The sequence below is a fragment of the Leopardus geoffroyi genome, chromosome A1 (genome assembly GCF_018350155.1).
Source record: "Leopardus geoffroyi isolate Oge1 chromosome A1, O.geoffroyi_Oge1_pat1.0, whole genome shotgun sequence".
Classification (NCBI taxonomy): domain Eukaryota; kingdom Metazoa; phylum Chordata; class Mammalia; order Carnivora; family Felidae; genus Leopardus; species Leopardus geoffroyi.
The window spans coordinates 68,270,495-68,288,271 of record NC_059326.1 but is presented as its reverse complement, the minus strand read 5'-3'; the positions used below and the strand labels follow the sequence as shown (position 1 = coordinate 68,288,271).

Here is a 17,777-nt window from a genome sequence, read left to right as displayed (position 1 = left end):
GACAGGTGAGCAAAGCGTTGGAGAAAGAACATTCCAAGGCTCAGGGACAGCAAGTGCAAAAGCCCTAGCGTGCAAATCAGTGTGGGCAATGTGAAGAAAATGAAGGATAGAGGGGCTGAACTTAGCCAGGGGGAAGAATGGTGTATTCATGATGAATTTGGGCAGGTAATTGTACCTGGAAGATAAAGCTGGACGAGGGGGCATGGACTACATCATTTAGGGCCTTGCAAGTCACAGTAAGGAGTTCGAATTTGATTCTAAGTCCAAAGGGAACCCCCTAAGATGTGTTAAGCAAGGAGATGACCGTAATTCCATGAAAAAAAAATCACCCTGCCTGTTCTGTGAAGAACGGCTTGTAGAAGAGCCAAGTGGAAACAATAGGGTGAGAAGGAAGACTCGATCCAAGAGAAATAGGATGGTACATGCACAGAGTTGCCAAATAAAATACAGGATGGCAAGCTTAATTTGCATTTCAGAGAAACAATTAATACTTTGTTGTATAAAGATAGCCCACAAAATATTTGGTATATACTTATACAAAAATCGTTTGTTGTTTATGTGAAATCCAAATTCAACCGGGCATCCTGTATTTTTATTTGCAAAATCTGGCAACCCTGTGCATGCATGAATGGATGAATATCCACATAGGTAAACAGAGAATAATGTGTATTTGGAAAATAAGCCAACTGCTACATTTCTCAAATTCAAAAATAAAAGGTTCTGCACGAATGATTCCTATATGTAGAAGAGGGGTGTGTCTAAATATATTGTGTTTATAGAGGAGATCAACTAAGTCTCTAATCAATTTTGACATTTATGTCTTCCTCTCATTAGTTTAAAATCTAATGAAAGTAGGAACATATATAGTAAATTGGTTCTCATTGCCCCCTAAGCTGTCTTCTAAGTCTCCAGCGACCTAGACCCCCAAGTTCAAAACTTTGCGGTAGGCTTCTTCCATGGCTTTAATTTTATATGTGAACTAATAAAATTTCCAAATTCTGTCAATTATTCTGCAAATTCTCTTAAATTAGATCCTCCTTCCCAGTTTCCATAGACCCATTTTTGTCTGGATCTGACTCCTGCTCATTTCCTACACTCTCATGTTTAACCGTTCCCTTATTCCTTATCATGGAAGTGGTAACTGGTCATCCTTAGGCTGTATCAAGCCAGCAGGTGTCCTTAATTTGGCTCACACAGTAGCAAAAAAGAGTAAACGTTTAAAATTAGGAGCATTTCCTTTAAAATGTGGGTATCTGGCTATATTTGAAAGATCTGAAGATCTGGCCACACCAGATCTATCTACTCATGGTTACCACAGCTGGAGTTGAATGAAAACTTCCTTCTTTAGACAGAGCTTGTAAGTCCTCCTCTGTTTTGGGACCTGGCTGGCATCTGACATTAGATCACATTCAAATACCTCTATAGTGAGCGTCGGAGACCTCTAAAAGCTCTTTCTTGCTCTCCACTTGAACCCAAACTCTGGATTAGGCTGATAGCCCCAGCAATCTCCTTTTGTTCCCTCTTCCTTCACCTGCAATAGCCAGGAGAGGCTGAATCCACATTTTTTTTCCTCAATTCAGATTGGTTTATCTTTATGTTGATTTCCTATGTAAAGTTTTTTTCCATACAATCTCACCCACATTGTTCATTACCTGGATTTTCTTTCTGAAAGTTAACATGCAGATATTCTCTAGGCGTTTCTTAGGAACTTGCCTTTTCTCGCCAAGATGACTGTGTCAGCTCCCTGAGGACAAGAGCCTTCCTTGCTACCTCTTCTAGCAGTTCTGGGCATCCAAAAGCACTCAGAAAGTAGTTGGTGCATGAAATGACTCTACCACAACCTAATCAGCATGTAAAGAGAAAAGTGGGCCTGAATTTATTCCTTTTCTGAATGGTATACTAGTATGGTTTGAAACTGGTCATTTTTCCTGACATCAACTATTTTTAAAAATAGCATATAAGAAATAGAAACTGAGAAAGCTCTTTAAAGTTCTGTTTAAAGTAATTTAATAAAGCCTTTGTATTAAACCACATTATCTTACTTTATTCCACAGATATATTTGATTCTATGACCAATAAAAACTAAAAATTTCATTCATTTTGCCCTTACTTCTTATGAGATTATTAAACTCAAAGATCCAATTTTCTATCGTTTTAAGAAGGCTGATTATTTAAATGTTAAAAGCTTGAAATGAGGAAATAAAGCATTCTCTGGGTTTGTATGTATCTATTAAAACACAAAGGAATAGATGAGAAGCCTGAATCCTAAGGGGAAAAAAAATTAACTATGTGAGCAGATACCAAAATCTATTTAAACTGGTATGTAAGAAACAGTGAGTCTTAAATCATTTACTTTAATTGCACACCTTAAAAAAATAAGATTTAAAGTGGTCCAAAACGCAGTATTTCCTTAACGAAAAAAAAATTCATTCCACACAATAATTACCTCTAAAGAATTTTTTAAAGAGGTTCAAAGTCAAAAAATAATTAGTAAGAAATCCACTCACAGTAGGGATTAGCAAACAGTCTGTGTTTTCCTAAATCAGCTCCTCTCGATGTGTTGTCAGGATCATGAGGCATGACAAATTTTAAATGGGCTTTCTGCCGAGAACTCATCCATAAGGTACAACCATTTCACACACACACACACACACACACACACACACACACACACACACTTCAAAGGGGTGAATAAAGCAGCAACCAGGCATGGCTTAGCCATTTTCATCATAATCAGTAGAAATGAAAATAACATTCCAGATAAATCTTTTAGGAAAGGCTTATATGTCAATATGCTATGTGAAACATGAACTGCATTTTTCATAAATTTACATGTATGTAAATTTACACATAAATATATATGGTTTGAAAGATGCTTACTCATTAACAAATAAGAAAAAAATGCACTGCTCAAGCAATTGAATCTTTAGCACAATATAGAAGAATTTAAGGGAAAAGTATATACAAGGACATTGGTTTCTGATTAGATTTACTCAGATTTCATGTTTCTGGTATGATTTACTCTAAATCATAAGATCATATGGTGAATAAAAAATAAAAGAACATACAAAAAGTAAACAAACAAAATTAATGATCAACTCAAATGTAAGACAGCAGCCCTTAATTATCCAAGGGAAATTACATTGTTCATAACACAGCACATGACTTACTAATATCATTTGCATAGAATCATATGTCTCATTAGCACTTGGAAGGGATCTTAATGAGTGTCTAAGACCTGTAACTCTAGAAATACCACCAAGGAAACCTCATACAATGACTTTCCCAAGGTCACTCAATTTGTCAGTGACAGAGAAAGGGCTGAAACTTGGGACTTTTTGCTTTAGAAAAAAACCTGGTAGCTCTTGAATTTGTTTGGTTAATTACTTGCCCTGCTGATATCTTGCTTGTAGTTTGTTGGTTTCTTCACTTGTTTGTTTAAATGAAAGGCTAAAGATTCTATCTATTCTAAGAAAGTTTGCGAGGGGTTTGAAGTGCTCTTTGGTCAGGGATGTAAAAACACATCAAGAGTAGACTGGCAGATATCGAGCAAGAAATGGAATTGAAAAATGAGCCCAGGAGATTTTCACGTTCAACTTTGTCTAAATATCTATGAACAAAGGGACGTCCGGAGACGCGCTATGGCTTGCTCCATGTTAACGCTGCTAGCTGGTGGCCGGAATGGGGCTAGAACCCCGTGTACCCGTCTAGTCTAGGTTCTTTCATTTGCATCTTGTCTTTGAGTTGTGTCTTCAGGGTGAGGCTTCATTGTAACATTGAAATGGAATTCTTCATTGAATTAGATCATCATATTAATTACAAATGCAAACACCATGCTCCAAAACCGGATATAGATGTTTTGATTATTTGGTGTTCTACAATGAGTCTATTATTGTTCCTTGCAATTAGAATGGATAAACAACCACTGCCTTAGGGTACTGCTCATGTGTCTTTAATCCATTAGTTCATCATGGGCAAACAGGAACACAGGCAGGACCAACACATCACATGTTTTAGAATTAAGCGTTGTGTCAAGCACAGGCTGGGACAATACACTTACAGCTTCACTGATTCAGACTATTTGGGAGGAATATGGTACAAGATGAGGACAAGTGAAGTGGTGAAAAGACGAAGTCTAAAATTAAATAGTTTTGAAGAAATACAAATCAATTATTTTGAAATAAGCGAAAGTAACCCACTCCACTACTGCCAAATATGAGTCCTGTAGGGCTTATTTTAATAACTGAATAACTCAGCTGTAATTAGCAGACAAATTGTTTATATGCAAATGGCATCAGAAAACATTTGAAAATACTTTAGCACATTAAAAATGTGCCATTGAATCTTATTTATTCCAAACTTCACATGGAAAACTCTTCCCTACAGGGAGCAGAGAGGGAAAAATTAGTATATTTGTAGTTAAATTATCAAAAAGTCTCCTACTAATAATGCTCTTACTACTATAAGAAGTGATAAAGATAGTAATAATAATTCATTTCTGTTCCTTCGAGGGAGTCCATATGTATTTTCTAATTTGTACTCTAACAGAGCTCTGTGCCCTGAGGGTACAAAGAGGTGACAGGACTTACCCAAGATCTAATAGCAACTATGTTCTACAGCCTGAACTAGAACCTGGGTCTTCTGACCCCTGCCATGTGCCCTTTTGCTTCTCCACATACTCTCCATGATAGAACACAGTGCTCTGGGTTAGGCCAGATGAGCCCTATGTCATTTTTCTTGCTAGCAGGGTCTACATTTGCCTGGCTTCATGTGCACTATGGCATCAAAGAGAAAGGTACAAAATCCACATATGTGCAATTGGGGCTTAGCTTCCCTGTATTTCAGGGACACTGGATTGCCCTTCTGTGTGATCATTGTTCCGTGGATCAGTACCTATGTTCACCACCTCAACTCCTTGTTGATATGAGGTGGGCATAAATATTTAAACTATCTTTTTTTCCTAAACACTGGGTTTAATTTATAAAGGAAACAAAGTCAACTATCCCTTAGTTTTGTAACAGTGAGGAAAAATGATAGCTCCTAATCTACCATTAACATTACCAACACCTAGATATATGGATAATCTTATTTTCTCAGGCAACAGCTACTGTGAGCCTCACTCACTTTGGCAAGGAGAGCAGAGACACCAAAAGAAAGAACCTTGGAGATTAATTTGTTAAACTAAGAGACACATGCAGGATAAGAAAAAAGCCTTTATGCTGTTTATGCTGCTAATTTAATTAATAAAGAGGCAGATGAAGTAAGCATGCACTCATTCAAGAGTCTCTTTCACCTTAGCCTGTGTGTATGCCAATATTATGTTTATGGCCTTACTTATGTTGATAAAGATATGATCTTAGACAAGACTCAGTTTGAAGTTTTTAATAGTAAAATGTCACCTCTCAGCCTCTGTATATGATACAAGGGAGATCTTTTTCGACTGAAGTGTGCCCACATGTAATACTGCCTATGACAGCAGATGAGGGTGCTAATACCTAATGACTGATCAACACTGGAGTTGACCAACATGCGTAGAGGGGAGGAAAGAAGGCTTGAGCTTTAAGTAATGCTGTGAGTGGCTTAAATGAGCGTTTCTTACATCCCTCTCTTTGTTCTTTATTGTCAAGATTTTTCAGCTTGATTTCTCATGCATATCCTCCACCCCAGGCCTCCTTGACTATTTACTCATGGTTGCTTCAACAATAATTTTCTCACGCTGTTCCTTTGCAAATAGTATTTTGTCACCTGTAAAGCCCCTTTATCCTTTCTCTTCTCTACTCATGGAATTCTACTCATTTTTAAAGACCCAGATTATACGTCACCTCCTGAGAGAAGCCCTCAGGAAATGTGCACTCATCTATATTCAAAAATGTGCTGGTCACACCATTATTATAGCACTGACCATAATGTTCTGCAATTATTTGATTAGTTACCTCACCCAGTAGACTGCACATTCTTCATGGCCTGGGTCACTGTGTTATTCCTTTCTGCTACTCCTTCGTAGCCTGCCTCTTAAATGTGACCCTTGCCAATATGCTTCCCAGTGTATTGCACACTGTTGGGCATACAGTAGGTATTCTATAAATGCTTATTGACTGAACCAGAGTGGAAGTGGCCAATGGATAATCAGGATCTAATGGGTAGTTAGATTTATGTGTGATGAAAACCCTCCTAAACATAATGCATTGACCTAAAGTCTCAACTCCCTGAACTTTCATTTACACTGCAAACCAGAGTGCATGAATCTTTGCTTACTTTTTTTTTTTAATGTGCTATACACTTAGATTTCAGCCTTACATTAATCTGGGATATTAATTTCACCAGCACTTTTGATAGAAGCTATCATTTATACTACTGAAAAACCCTCCTGTGGGTTAATATTCAGAGGTGTAAAAATACAAATGACATTAAACATTAACTAGGCAAAGAAGTATGAGTAAAGAAATTGTACTGTGTAAAAACTGAGAGCTAAAATTAAGGCTAAAACATTTCACAATTAAAACAGGATGAAATGAACGTGTTACAGGCTATGCATTAATCAGAAAGGACATAAACCAAAGCAGAGGCGTATTTATTCCTTAAAAAATATTCTCAACTCCCTAAAGCGCCTGTAATTATTAATTATTTATAAACAACACTGGAAGTGTTGACACTGCATATTCCCATAAAATGAAACATAAAATAATAATGCCTCAATTTTATACAATCCCTTCAAGTTAATGATACATTTGAAAAAGGATCCTGTGAAGTTTTAGGTGGGCACGCATTGATGACCACCCAGAAATGGCACCCATTAGGTTAATACCTCAGTCTCCTCTCTCATTAAATATCCTCTCTTTGACCCTAACACCACAGACAGACAATATGAAGTGGCTGATCCAGTTCTGAGATCTTATGTTGACATGCCACAAACTTGCTGAATGACCATGAGTAAGGTCTGTATTCCTCTGGGCCTGAAGTTCCCAACGTAAACGAAAGGACTAGAATAGTTCATCTTTATTTCTTTTCAACGAGTATTCAATCATCAGTATTTCTAAAGTTTATTTGATTTGTTTTCCCTGCTCTTGTTTCTCACATAGAGGGAAAGGGTGGTGGTCTGATAAAAACACATGCCATTTTGTAGCATTTTTGGTTAGTTGAAAAGTCAGTTTATTGAAAAATTTTATCCATTTTGGTGTTTCTAGCCTCACCTAATAGAAAGCCTAACCTCATGCAAGTATTATTCATATACTAGGATAGGCAGGGTGGAGATGGGCTCAGGTGAAGGTATCATCAAAGACAAAGGTTCTTTCCATCTCTTGCCCCTACCCTCTTTGTGTCAGTCTGTTCTTCAGATTTCTAGTAAGACAGCTATCTTGGTACAATGGTCCAATAGGGAATACAAAGACGGGACTCATAACTTCCAATATCCTTGGATGATGTCATCATTCTCCTCTAAGCAAACAGCCAACAACTCATCTAAGTACCTTCTTCTTTCTGTCACATTATTAAGGTAATTTGGAAAGTAACCATTGAATCCCTAGAAGTCCAGTATGGTGCTAGGAGCTGTTAGTTATACAATGAAAAGTATTAAGGAAAATCGATTCACTCTTTCACTGTGGAATCATGACTGATACAGAAAATCAAGCATATCTGTTCCAGAGTCTAAAAACAGGACACAAACACTCTCCATGAGGTTAACCCAGCCCTAGCTGAATCTCCAGGTATAGTTAGACAGTGTTGCCTCATTCATACTTGTAGAATAGTAGAAATTCCATACCGTTAAATTCCATACTTAAGAAATTCCATACTTTTAAATGAAAATTATTTCATTATCGCAGGCTGCAGTGACCTTCTTCTTGAAGTGACTAAAGCTCAGCGATGCAGAATGCATTTCAGATTATAGTGGATAGAAACCAAGGGTTTCCTGCGATATCTAGAATAAAATTTTCATCAAGGTAAACATAGTATAATCCAAAACATAATCATAGTTGCTATAGATTAAAATATGTCATATATCACAGATGGTATGTACAATTCATTCCCAAATCCACTCTTCTCAGATAGGACCTGATTTTGAGATGATAAGTATTACATTAGAGTCTAAAAAGGGAGTACATGGGGTGCCTGTGTGGCTCAGTCAGTTAAGTAACTGACTCACGATTTCGGCTCAGGTCATGATCTCACAGATTCGTGAGTTTACACCTAGCCTCGGGATCTGCACACTGTGTGGAACCTGCCTAGGATTCTCTCTCTCCCTCTCTCTCTGCCCCTCCACTGCTCCCACTCTCTGTCTCTCAAAATAAATAAATAAACTTTAAATAAATAAAAATAAAAATGGAGTATGTGATAAAAATCATAATCATAATATCCAGGCACTTGAATGTAAATATTCCCAGAGTCAAATGGCCCTGGGATTTGTTTACAAAAACAAAAAACAAAAACAAAAAACAGTGTGGTATGACTATATCACAGAATATCTAAATAGATCTTTACTTCTTATTTCCAACAATGTGGTAGTAACACTCACACACGTGCCTTCTGGAACATATTAGTGACAGTTTCTCTGTGCTGGAGACCTAGTAGTAGAACTCCTTCTGGGTCATAGGGTAACCACATTTTCCATTTTCATGACTGCTGCTAATTACCTCCAAAATGGCTGTCCTAAATCCCACCAGCTGTATGTTAGAGTTTTTGTTTCACTGAATTCTCCACAAACGTATGCTATGATAAGACATTTTAATTTTTACCATTCCAGTGGGTGAGAAACAGCACCTCATTTTTTAATTCGTTTGCACTTCCCAGATCCCCAGTGAGATTAAAGTTGAACACTTTCTTGTAGGTTCATTAGCCACAAAAAGCCTTTCTCCTCCTAAAAAATGCTGGGGTACCTGGGCGGCTCAGTCGGTTGAGCATCCGACTTCAGCCCAGGTCATGATCTCGCAGTCCGTGGGTTCGAGCCCCTCATCGGGCTCTGTGCTGACAGCTCGGAGCCCGGAGCCTGTTTCAGATTCTGTGTCTCCCTCTCTCTCTGACCCTCCTCTGTTCATGCTCTGTCTCTCTCTGTTTCAAAAATAAATAAAAATTAAAAAAAAAAAGCCTACTTGTTCTGTTTGCTCATTTTTCTATTGGGATCTTTTCTAGTTCACATGACTTTGTAAGTTTTTCACACATATGTTGCTTTTTGTGGGTTGATGCCTTTTCTATTCCTTTGCTCTCATTTTCTTTTTTTACAGTTTTGTTGAGGTATGGTAGAAAAATAAACATTATTGTGTATATTTAGGTAGTTCAATGTGATTTTTTAAAGGGCTAGAGTGTGACAATTTAATATGCCTCTATATTGTGAAATGATCAGCACAATCAAGTTAATGCACACATCCAGTGCCTCACACAGAAGTACAGAGATTTCTTCAAGACACTGATTTCATCTCCTCTGCATATATACCCAGAAATACCGCTGAATCATACGGAAGCTCAAATTTTAATATTTGAGAAACTTCCGTACTGTTTCCAAAATGGCTGTGCCAATTTACATTCCCACCAACAGTATACAAAGGACCCCAGAAGGAAACTCCACACACTGACCCAAACTTGTTATCGCTTATCTTTTTAAAATCTCTTATCTTTTTGATAATAGCCACCCTGACAAGTATAAGGTGGTATCTCATTGTGTTTTGATTTCCATTTCACTGATGATTCCTCATGTTGAGCGTCTTTTCCTTTATCTGTTGACCATTTGTGTGTCTTCTTTTGGAAAAATGTCTGTGAAGTTCCTCTGCCCATTCTTTAGTCAGATTGCTTTGTTTTTAGGTGGTTTTTGCTTTTGTCTTTTGCTATGGATTTGTAGGAGTTCCTTACATATTTTGGGTTAAGCCTTTATCAGATACACAGTTTGTAAATATTTTCTCCCATTCTGTAGGTTGTCCTTTCAGTCTGTTGATGGTTTCCTTTGCTGTGCAGAAACTTTCTAGTTTGATGTGGTCCTACTTGTCTATGTTTGCTTTTGTGGCTGTGCTTTTGTTGTCACAAAAAAAAAAAAAAAAAAAAAAACAAAGAAAAACAAAAAACAAAACGTTGCCAACGTCAAAGAGCTTTTTCCCATTTTCTTCTAGTAGTTTTATGATTCAGATCTTAATTTACATCTTTACTTCATTATGAGTTAGTTTTTATGTAGGGTACAAGAGCCTAAATTTCTTTTTTTTTTTTTTTTTTTGGCATGAGTCTATCCAGTTTCCCCATTTTATTTTATTTTTTTATTTTTTTTATAAATTTTTTTTTTCAACGTTTATTTATTTTTGGGACAGAGAGAGACAGAGCATGAACGGGGGAGGGGCAGAGAGAGAGGGAGACACAGAATCGGAAACAGGCTCCAGGCTCTGAGCCATCAGCCCAGAGCCCGACGCGGGGCTCGAACTCACGGACCGCGAGATCGTGACCTGGCTGAAGTCGGACGCTTAACCGACTGCGCCACCCAGGCGCCCCTTTCCCCATTTTAAAGAAACTATTCTTTCTCCTATTGTGTATCTTAGCACCACTGATAAAGATTAGTTGACCATATATGTGTGGGTTTATTGCTGGGCCTTCTGTGTTGCTCCATTGGTCTATGTGTCTGATTTTAGACCAGTACCATACTGTTTTGATTACTATAGCTATGTAATAAAGAAATAAAAGGCATCCAAATCAGAAAGGAAGAAGTTAAATTGACACAATCAATCTTATACATGGAAAACCCCAAAGATTCTACCAAAAAACTATTAGAACTAATAAATTCAGTAAAGGTGCAGGATATAAAATCAATATACAAAAATTAGTTATGTTTATATACACTAACAATGGACTACCTGAAAACGAAATTAAGAAAACAATCCCATTTAAAATAGCAACAAAAAGATAAAATACTTAGTGGTAAACTGAGGAGGTGAAAGATCTGTACACCGAATACTAGCTGACACTGCTGAAAGTAACTGAAGACACAAATAAATGGAAAGACAGCTCATGCTCGCGTATTGGAAGAATTAGTATTGTTAAAATGTTCATACTACCCAAAGCAATTTATGGATTCAATAAAATTGCAATCAAAATCCCAATGGCATTTCCCATAGAAATAGAAAAAATAATTCCAGTATTTATATGGACCCACAAAAGACCCCAAATAGACAAAGCAATCTTGAGAAAGAAGAATCAAGCTGGAGGCACCACAATTCCTGCTTTCCTTTAGTCTCATTCTATAAGAGTTTGGGAAGGAGAAAGGAGTTAAATGCATGTAGCTGACTCACTACGTCAACTACAAGTTCTGAGCACTCCATAGTTAAGACCCTCTTCATATATGAAAGGGGTCTGTCATATATATGGACTTACGCTCTGTCATGCATGCTGGTCTGCACACAGCTGCGGCTAGAATGTCACCGTGGCTTCTAAACTTGTCCTTCTAACATACCAACCACCATAGAACTTCTGATTTCTTCTCTCACCAAAGAGACAGGTGGAGATAATGTAATTATTCTGCAAACGCACATGGAAAACGAGTAACTTCCAGGGATTTAGCATGGATTTTGTTACGATGCGTTCTTTAAAGAATTTGGGTTTTTTGTTTGTTCTATTCTTGATATGTTGGAGCACCATCCCAGAAGTCAATTGAGTACCTATTTAGGGTAATGAGAAGTATCTAGCTTGTTGTAAAACTAGGGATGGGGATGAGGGAAGATTGAGTTTAATGAGATAGTCTATCATTTCTGTAAATTTAATGAAGAGCTCTGTAGTCTAGAGTTGCCCAGATCGTATCATGGGGAAAACATCCCCCCATTAATTCTCAGGACCTTGTGCTTTCATCTTCTTTTATTTTCCTGTGCTTATTGCTATGGTTTTAAAGAGTCACTTCTCGTCAAATAGGGAATTTCTTTTGGTTGTGTGACTAAATGGTGCTTAAGCGGTATGCCAATGAGACATTCATTATGCAAGGTGCTACAGCAAAGCACCCAATGATCTGTGAAGGAAACAGAACTTCATCTTTGGTATTTTAAAAGTACTTTCCAAGACATTATAGCAGTTCACCACAAAGGGGACAAAAAAATAGTCTCACGTAGTTTTACAAGACAAAAGAATAGCAAGTATGTGCTATCTTGGCTTAAAAACACATAAGCTGCATGCTGTCTGAGTTTTTCCCAAACAAAGAGTTCCTGAACAGGTAGAAGAAAAGTTCTACAAAATGCATCAGCCAGAAGTACTGTGCTAAATTGCCCAATTACTCATGCTCTACAGAAACTTTCAAAATGCAGTTCACACCACTTGCTGAACTTGTTAGTTCATTTTCAATTGCAAGGAACAACAAAATAGTTTCTTTCCCTATTTTTGGGTGGTGAAAAATGAGTAACCTCATAAACTAGATATGTATCATTATCATTTATATCTGAGGAGGCTGCAGCCAATTATATTATTTTCTATGTTATCTGCAGGGCAACAAATAGAGGCAGGAGAAAAGTCAGCAAGCTGTTTGCACACGGGCTGACCACACTGATAGAGCACAGACCTGAGGCTTGGGGTTGAAGCAGTGAGTGGGGATTGCGTGGAAACATATGCGTGAGAAGCTCCTTGGGCTCCATTCTCTTCCAAAAGCCCATCAGCCCAGAAGGAGGCTGTGTCATAAAGGAAGGTAATAAATGTTGGCCTCAGGCATGTCACTTAACCGTCTGGGAGAAGAGGGTATGATAATACATACTTCATAGGGACTCCATGAAGACTAAGAGAGAGACAATCCAGGTAATACAGACAGCACGATGCATACTTAATAGGTGCACAATTAAGCTCCTTTGAATCCCCCTTCCGTGTTACCTGTCAGATCCCAATCATTAAACTGGGTCTCATTCTCATGCTGCGATGCTACACTAAAGAGCAGGGCACACTTTTCAAACCTTTGAGTAGCTCTATATAGAGTGACTATTTCTCTGGGACTGTCATAGGCCCCATACCTGTACACCCACTAGAGTTTCTGCCAGTAAGACCTGTGGACTGTGACCAGACTTCCTTTCCCTTTCTTACATGCTTCAGATTCTTCCTCTCAAATGGAACTTGAAGTGTTTTCTCCCCATTGTTACAAGACTTCTTCAAGCATAAAAGTAAATACCTGAAGACGGGGCAGCTTTCTCAAAAAAAAAAAAAAAAATTAAGACTAATGGGTGTTCATTCTAAAAGAGCAAGGATCAAAAAAAAATAATAATAACTTTCAAAGCAAAACAAATGCTGTTGCTCTGTCACCATCGAAGACACCTGGGGTTTGGTTTCCTTTTAAGGTTTTTTTTTTTCATTCCTTTGAAATATACATAAATGTGATAGGTTTTCCCATTTAATCAGGAACGGGTCTGAGACAATGTGATAGAAAGAAACCCAGCCTTGCCTAAGCCACTGCCAGACCTACATCATGGGATCCTTTTTATTCAAATCTCTATATAGGATGACTAGAAGTGTGATTTATTAGAAAAATTAAAAGGAGATCAAAAGAAAATATTTTACCTGTTGAATTGCTAACTAGCTTTTCATCCTGAGGCTCTTTTTCTGTTTCTTCTAGATGGATCCATTGTTCAGTCTAGCCCGACTTCCAGGAAGCAGCTTTGCTTTCTCTTTCCTTAGCTAGATCTCAGAAACCTGAGAGTTTCTATCTGGGTTCCCAGTCTCAGTGTTGGCTGCTTTCTCTCTCTGCCTCCCTGGCCTTTGGTGAACCACAAGTAAGGCGCCTCTTGCCACTTGCTGAGTTGCAAAGTACCTGCCATCTTCTGCCCCCCCCCCCCCCCCCCCCACCGCCTGCTGCACAGAGGCCGTCTGACTCCTTACTTCGGGATGCAAGATGCTAATTCCAGTCACACACTTTCCTTGCCTGGTGCAGGGACACAGTAAAACATAGTTGATTATTTTACCAAAACTAAACAGCTAGGCAAGATGTTGTTGTTGTTGTTGTAATCCCAAAAGAGAGATTCAACTTGCTTGACAGACCTTTGAATCTACATTTTTAAAGTCTGAATCTTCAAGGATGATGTAATCACAACTGTTTCAGAAACTGTGTGGGAAATAAGTCTACATTTTTTAATTTTTTTATTTTATTTTTTTTTCAACGTTTATTTACTTTTGGGACAGAGAGAGACAGAGCATGAACGGGGGAGGGGCAGAGAGAGAGGGAGTCACAGAATCCGAAACAGGCTCCAGGCTCTGAGCCATCAGCCCAGAGCCTGACGCGGGGCTCGAACTCACGGACCGCGAGATCGTGACCTGGCTGAAGTCGGACGCTTAACCAACTGCGCCACCCAGGCGCCCCAAAATAAGTCTACATTTACTGGTTAAATATTATCTCTGATGTCCAACATTTTTTATAAATATATGAAATTGATTGTCATATTGGTTTCCATACAACATCCAGTGCTCATCCCAACAGGTGCTCTCCTCAATACCCATCACCCGCCCTCCCACCCCCATCAGCCCTCAGTTTGTTCTCAGTTTTTAAGAGTATCTTATGCCTTGGCTCTCTCCCACTCTAACCTCTTTTTTTTTCCTTCCCCTCCCCCATGGGTTCCTGTTTAGTTTCTCAGGATCCACCTAAGAGTGAACACATGTGGTATCTGTCTTTCTCTGTATGGCTTATTTCACTTAGCATCACACTCTCCAGTTCCATCCACGTTGCTACAAAGGGCCATATTTCATTCTTCCTCATTGCCACGTAGTACTCCATTGTGTATATAAACCACAATTTCTTTATCCATTCATCAGTTGATGGACATTTAGGCTCTTTCCATAATTTGGCTATTGTTGAAAGTGCTGCTATAAACATTGGGGTACAAGTGCCCCTATGCATCAGTACTCCTGTATCCCTTGGGTAAATTCCTAGCAGTGCTACTGCTGGGTCATAGGGTAGGTCTATTTTTAATTTTTTGAGGAACCTCCACACTGTTTTCTAGAGCAGCTGTGCCAGTTTGCATTCCCACCAACAGTGCAAGAGGGTTCCCGTGTCTCCACATCCTCTCCAGCATCTATAGTCTCCTGATTTGTTCATTTTGGCCACTCTGACTGGCGTGAGGTGATATCTGAGTGTGGTTTTGATTTGTATTTCCCTGATGAGGAGCGACGTTGAGCATCCAACATCTTATTTTTAAAGAGCTACTCTACTGAGCTTGGTGCTAGGGATTTACTTAATACAAATCACCTTATTGCTCACGAGGTAACGTTGTTCTCAGAGGTGATTAGGTAATACATCCAATGTGTGGCCACTAGTAGGTGAAGTCTTTGAACCTAAACCAGCACATTCAGAAGCCCCCACTCAACCCCACACACCAATACCTTCTATAATAAATAATGTGCCCGTCGTTCATTTAAGAGGTTGGATAAGCTTCAAGGTTATTTCCAACTATAAGCTTGTGGAGGGCCTGGCTGAAACCCTCATAGATCTCAACTCAGGAATATGCACAAAGGAATTTTGGATACATGCTTTTTGATTAGGATGATAATAATTAAAAATAAAATTGTATGAATGATCGTAGGGAATACTGATTAGACCAATTTAATAAAACCCCATCACCACCCCTCTAAAGATACATTTTAGCATCTCAACGATTTAATAGAAGATTGCTATATTGCAATTCCCAGCTGCACAAAACCTATTCTCAAGCATGATCATTATAATCTCGTGCTTTATTAAACATCTGAAAGGAATGGCATAATGGTCCTTCAAGGACAGCTCCATTAGGGGAAAAAAAATAGAATAATCTACAGTATAATGTGTTTAAAATGCTTTTTAAAATAGTGTTGTCATTAAGGTGATCAGCACCTGGGTTATTCTCACTGAAACAAGCCTGAGGTCTGCTGATTAAAGAGACAGCTACACCCCCTTTCCCTGACCCATTAAATGAACCAAAGATGTAATCTACACATGTCTTCCTGTGGTCTAGTTTCATTAGGATGGAAATCTTCAAAAACCAGTTCGTTATCAGTGCAATAAATAGGTTGGGAAATAGAGGAGTGGAATGACACATAGCTTTATTGACCAATAAAATTTAATTGACTATATATATTCTCACTTAGAAATTCGTCAAAATGACCCCCAAATTCAGTTTGATGCTACCAGAGCTGCCTTCAAAGGTCAGAACAAAATTTTTAAAAAGCACAAGTCCACCGTTCTTCATCTTTTCCTGGCCAAAATCATATCAGGCATTCCTTCCAAATGAAGCTTGCCTGATAGTTGATTAATATTCCCCAATCCACATCTAAGATTATAGGTGGAACTCTACTGGACTGAAAAACAAATAATAAGATTAATAAAACTTACATTTATGTTGTGACATAAAATCTACCGGCAATTTTAATGTCTGTTCCCATTTTTAAATTCTCACCTTGACAACATTATGATGCCCGTTTTTCAGATGAGGAAAATGAGGACTGAAAGATTACATGACTTGCCTGAGATGACAGAAAGCACAAATCACTAAAAAAGGATTCCCAGCCAGAACTTGGAACTGGCCCTGGGCTTTCTGTACTATGCTATCTTTTTTAAGTTAAAACTTTCCCCTTACCTGGCACTTGCCATACTGCCCAAATTCTCCAGAACATTATTACATGCTTTGTAAATGAGTCCGTAAATGGTTTGTGAAAAATGAACCTCTTACGCACAGCAGGCAGCAGGCAGTGATAACTGTTATCTGCCTGCTGTGAGACGTAGGGAAAGTTAGTAAATCTCTCTGAAACTTAACTTTCTCTTCTTAGTATCAAAATAATAATATACGTGCCTATAGAGAAACCAGGGCAATAATGCATCAGAGGACCTCTCACAGAACTTGGCACACAGGGAGTTCTCAAAACGACTTATTTAATACACATTTCAATTAGAGCATTATCAGAACCTACATGTAATTAAGCTTCGAATTGTAGCCTTTCTTTTCAAAGATGGGACTGTTGGAGGTAAAATCAGCGGAGGGCGGACTTGATGGCATGCTCATCTAGAAAATCGGAAACAGAAGAGCATTGGAAAGAGAGACGAAAAGAGAAAGATAAAGGCTGAGGGAAATCAAAAAGGAATTTCAAGAAGACTGATGATACCTATGCCTGCGGACGATGACTGAATGGCCCAAAGCAGATAGAACGTTTATGTACTTAGTAATCCTCCCGCTAACTCTATGAGACAGTTCTTGTCGTTACTGTTCCCATTTTACAGAAGAGCGAATTGAGGGACAGAGGTTAAGGATTTCCCCAAGGTCACACAGCCAGGAGGTGGCAGAGCTGAGATTCGAAGCCTGGCTGTGTGACTCCAGAGTCTGTGCTCTGATTCTATGCTATTGTTTTCCTGGTCTAGTGGGCAAAGGCAGCTGAGCGTTAGAGTGGGCACTGAACATACTCGGTCGCTCCACAAGAGGACATGGGTCTTGAAGGCAAACACCACCTGCGTGTGCCATCCTTTGGACACAGCCGTCCAGGGAAGCCGCTGGCTCAGAGCTTGGGATGACCAGAGCACAAGGCGGGCGCCGCTCTTTGCACACTTGCCAAGATGGCTGAGGGATCCCTTAGGGTGCATGATTGTGGCTGAAAGACACTAAATTTTCCCAGTAACGTTCTCTGCACATTGTGAGGTTCTCCTTGTCGCTAAAAAGTTCAGAGAGGTCCGGGAGAACTGGCTGCAGTTTGCTGGGCTTCCACTTGCGTGTGACATCATTGGGGGTTTTCCTTAAGCTCTTCCCTGCCCTCCTTACTCCTGAGCAACACCGCATCCGCTTATCTCTCAGCCGCTGCCTTGACATCTCACCACCTGCCTTAACCACACAGACCCTTCC

At 38.9% G+C, this 17,777-nt stretch overlaps 1 protein-coding gene across 1 annotated transcript in view; it reads right to left on the bottom strand.

The window, feature by feature from the left end:
• The window catches only part of HS6ST3 (heparan sulfate 6-O-sulfotransferase 3), a 665,274-nt gene that overhangs the window by 219,533 nt on the left and 427,964 nt on the right, over positions 1-17,777 (bottom strand). The gene's annotated exons all lie outside the window — the stretch shown is intronic.